The sequence below is a fragment of the Solanum tuberosum genome, unplaced genomic scaffold (genome assembly GCF_000226075.1).
Source record: "Solanum tuberosum cultivar DM 1-3 516 R44 unplaced genomic scaffold, SolTub_3.0 scf00009, whole genome shotgun sequence".
Lineage (NCBI taxonomy): Eukaryota > Viridiplantae > Streptophyta > Magnoliopsida > Solanales > Solanaceae > Solanum > Solanum tuberosum.
In genome coordinates this window covers 900,034-904,806 of record NW_006238935.1, presented here as the reverse complement: position 1 = coordinate 904,806, position 4,773 = coordinate 900,034, and positions in this window count along the sequence as shown.

The following is a 4,773-nucleotide window of genomic DNA, read 5'->3' as shown; positions in this document are numbered from 1 at the left end:
ACAGCTTAAGGTACATGAGAAGAACTACCCTACTCATGACCTCGAACTTGCAGCTGTAGTATTTTCCCTAAAGATTTGGAGACATTACTTGTATGGTGTTCACGTAGATGTGTTCAACCAGAAAAAGTTGAATCTTCATAAGAGGAGATGACTTGAATTCCTCAAGGACTATGATATAAATGTGCTTTACCATCCTGGTAAGGCCAATGTAGTAGTTGATTCTCTTAGCAGACTATCTATGGGTAGTGTAGCACATGTTGAGGAAGAAAGGAAAGAATTAGCAAAGGATGTTCACTGGCTTGCTCGCTTAGGAGTTGGTTTTACGGACATGTCAAGCGGTGGTGTGATGGTTTAGAATAGATCAGAATCTTCACTGGTAGCAAAGGTTAAGGAAAAATAGGATAGTGATCATATATTGCTTCAGTTGAAAGGTGCAGTTCATCAGCAAAAAGTCCGGGTTTTATCCAAGGGGGAGATGATGTGCTTCGTTACCAGGGTCGCTTATGTGTTCCTAATGTGAGTGAGTCGTTTATGTGTTCCTAATGTGAGTGAGTTGAGGCAGAAGATTCTTACAAAAGCTCATAACTCCAGGTATTCCATTCATCCAGGAGCCACTAAGATGTATCGTGATCTATGAGAAGTCTTTTAGTGGAACGGCGTGAAGAGGGACATTGCAGACTTTGTAGCTAAGTGTCCAAATTACCAACATAGCTCATAACTCCAGGTATTCCATTCATCCAGGAGCCACTAAGATGTATCGTGATCTATGAGAAGTCTTTTAGTGGAACGGCGTGAAGAGGGACATTGCAGACTTTGTAGCTAAGTGTCCAAATTACCAACATGTTAAGGTAGAACATCAAAAACCAGGAGGTATGACTCAGGGGATTAGTATTCCTACATGGAAGTTGGAAGTGATAAACATGGATTTCATTACAGGTTTACCTCGTACCGCAGACATCATGACTCCATTTGGGTGATAGTGGACAGAGTTACTAAGTCCGCTCATGTCTTGGCTGTCAAGACTACTGATTCGGCGGAGGACTACGCCAAACTCTACATCAAGGAGATAGTCAGGTTGCATGGGGTTCCCTTGTCTATCATCTCAGATAGAGGTCCTCAGTTTACATATCATTTCTGAAATTGTTTCAGAAAGGTCTTGGTACTCAGAAAAGTCTTAGTACATCATTTCATCCACATATAGATGGTCAGGCAGAGCGTACCATTCAGACCTTAGAGGACATGTTGAGATCTTGCGTGATCGATTTCAAGGGTAGTTGGGATGATCACCTACCTCTCATATAGTTCGCCTATAATAATAGCTATCATTTCAGTATTCAGATGGCCCCTTATGAGGCATTATACAGGCGTAGATGCAGATCTCCAATTGGTTGGTTTGAAGTAGGTGAAGCCGCTTTGATTGGGTCAGATTTGGTTCATGAGGCTATGAAGATAGTTCAACTCATCAGAGATAGATTAAAGACAGTCCAAAGTCGTCAGAAGTCCTATGCAGATGTGAGGAGAAGGGACTTGGAGTTTGAAATTGATGATTGGGTTTTCCTAAAGGTGTTACCTATGAAGGAGTGGATGAGATTTGGAAAGGGAAGCTCAGTCCTAGATATGCAGGTCCTTACAGAATCCTGAAATGGGTTGGAAATATGGCTTATAAGTTAGAGTTGCCAGCAGAACTAGCAGTGGTTCATCCATTCTTTTACATTTCCTTGTTGAAGAAGTGTGTGGGTGATCCGGCATCGATAGTGCCATTAGAGAGTATGGCTGTGAAAGATAGTCTCACCTATCAAGAAGTGCCAGTTGAAATTCTTGACCGTCAGGTTCATAGGTTGAGAAATAAGGAAGTCGCTTCAGTAAAGGTTTTGTGGAGGAGTTAGAGGGAGCTACTTGGGAAACAGAAGCAGCCATGAAGGCCAAGTATCCTCATCTCTTTCCTGCAGATTCCTTTCAGCTTTAGGTAATAGTTCATCTTCAGTCTCTCAGTTTACTCTTGCGTAATTCAGTCTCAGTATCTTGTTCCTTCAGTTGTTCTTGCATTTCAGCATATTTGCATGATCTTGGAACTCAGTTCAGTCAGATATCAGTTTCTAGTACCTAGTGGTAGGGATTGCAGCTCCTTCCCTCCATACTCATCTAGCTTAGACTTCATTTAAGAATGAATGTTCCCAAGGGGGAGATAATGTAACACCCCGGATTCGAGAAGGATCAAATAACAGATTTTTCCAGATGTTGCAGGTGCCACTGAGGGAGGCCACCCACAACCCGTGGATGGGACCACGGACCATAGGTGTGGTCCGTTGTTGGTCACCTTAACATCTCCCAAATTTTTTCCAAAAAATCCAGAACCACGACGGGACCTACAGACCATAAGTGGGACCACATTCGTGGTCCAGGTTTGTTGTTCAAGGACCCAGTCCCCTCTCTATGAAGCTAGATGACAAACTGATAGGACGGACCGTCGATCAGACCACAGTCCGTCGGTCAGGGTCTGTAGGTCGGCAATCAATTTTTAGCTTAGGGGTAGTTGGGTCTTTTTCTAATTATTTTATCCCTAAACTACGTCGTTTTGGTCAGTTTTGGCCTAATATTCTAGTCAGATATTACCCTAAGCGACTATTCACCAAATGCACCAAAACTTAGAGCGAAAAAAAGAGGAGAAAGAGTCAACATCCTTCTCTAGAACTAGCAAAAGGTTTTCTTCAGTTCCAGCCCTGAAATCGAAGGATTTCTCTGTAGATTTCGTTGCCAGGTATGTGGGCTTTCACTAGTGGGTTCCTTTCATCCAATAGGTCCCTAAAACTCATTCAGATTCTTGATTCTCTATATATTGTTTGGACCTAGAGTTTCTAAAACCTTGGAAAATTGTTGTGACTTAGCTGTTGTAGGATTTCTTAATCAAATTATCATGTTTTCTTAGAAAGTTTGCTTAGTTCCTTTCATGAAACTCAGAACCTTAGTTGTGTAGATTCTCCTAGTTCATGAATTACACTTTCTGGGTCAGTTAAACAGATAAACATGCTCTAATTTCGAATGTTACATTGCAAGTTCTTAAATGTTGCATTCTCATATTTGCATGTCATAACATTGAGCTATCCAGCATTTCAATTATGTTGGAAATTCATCAATGAATCACTTTCATCCATTGGGTTCCAAAAGGATCTCAAATCTCCAATTAATTTCATCCAATTCTCTTAGGGTTTTATGTGATTCTGCATGGGTTCAATTTATTGAGATTCAATTACTTATATTCAATCTTATTATGCATGATTTGATACGATTACATGATTTTCATTTATTTCACATGAACTCGTATCTATGCCTATTTTATGAATTATGAATCATGCTTATGAAGTTATGAATTTTGATTATGAAATATATACATGTTTTATGAAAAGAATGATTTATTAACTAAGGATGCTTTTGAGATAAGTATCAAAGATTTGTGAAAGGTTTTCTCACATATGAATGAAATCATGATTTAGATTCTTAGAAAGGTAAGTGTCTTATATGGAAGTTTATAAAATCATGATTTTGAAATGAGCTACTCTATTATGACTTATGATTTGATTAGTAGTCTTAATTGTGTCTTTCCAAGTATTTTGATATGATTATGATTATGTCTTTTCCGTTGGGATTTACTTAGCACCAAGAGGACTTTGGAACAGAGGTCTTACTTCTAGTAGAAGTTTGGTCTTTAGTAGCAATTCTTTTGTCCCAAACTACGTGCCCCCGTAGGATTATCATAAATGTCCTAGCTAGTGGATCCACCTTAGCAATATGCATGATACGGAGTCCCATCTTGAAAGTAGATTCCCCTTTTTCAATATGACGGTCATGCCAGATTCTATGTTACAGCTCACATGGTATTATTGTCGATTAATGGTAAATATCCCACAAATGAACTATATTTTCTTCAAAGGTTTTATGAAAGTTTCCTTATGATTTTAAGTGTGCATTGAACTCATTTATGATGCATGATTTCTCTTTAAAGGCTCTTAATACATTTTAACTTGGTCATGCATTTCATGTTTAAAGTTCCCTATATTATAATGCCACGACTAAGGCATATTTTTGCCTATATTATCTCATAAAATAGGGTCCATGCTCCTCTTCCTAGACGTGCTTAGATCGGGATTGTTCAATTTCTATTGCTTGGATTGGTGAGTCCTCATGATTCGAGGGCAAAGCCATAGACACTTTTATCGCTTTTATAGTCATTTTGATTTCAAACTTATACTTTGTGTATGAGTTACGTCTGAACCACTCTTATGATGTTATAAAGGCTTATGTCAAACTTAGTAGTATTCCGCGTATCTCTTATGTACTCTGTTGGTATCGTTTATGTCATCTTATGTTTTGAGACTTATATCAAATATATCTCTTAAATTGAATATCATTACGCTATGCTTATGTCAATTGGCTTGTCTAGGATCTCTCGAGATCCTATTCGCCATGTCACGTCTAGGGTGTACTTTGGGTCCTGACAGGTTTAGCCAACTAAATAAGTTCAGTATGCATTTAGCTTTAAGAACATGATTTTGGTTCCTTTCATTCCAAATGCACCAAAAGCATTAACCAAATATTTTTTATGGATTGACCAACTCTCTGTCAGTACTACCTTTTGCATATGCTTCTTAAGTGTTGCTAGGCATGATCCAACGTAGTCCATTGATAGATAAAAACATATACCATCTATATATATATATTGCTACTGTATGATGCAAAAAAAGGTGCTTAATAGTTTCTGAGTCCATTTTGCATATG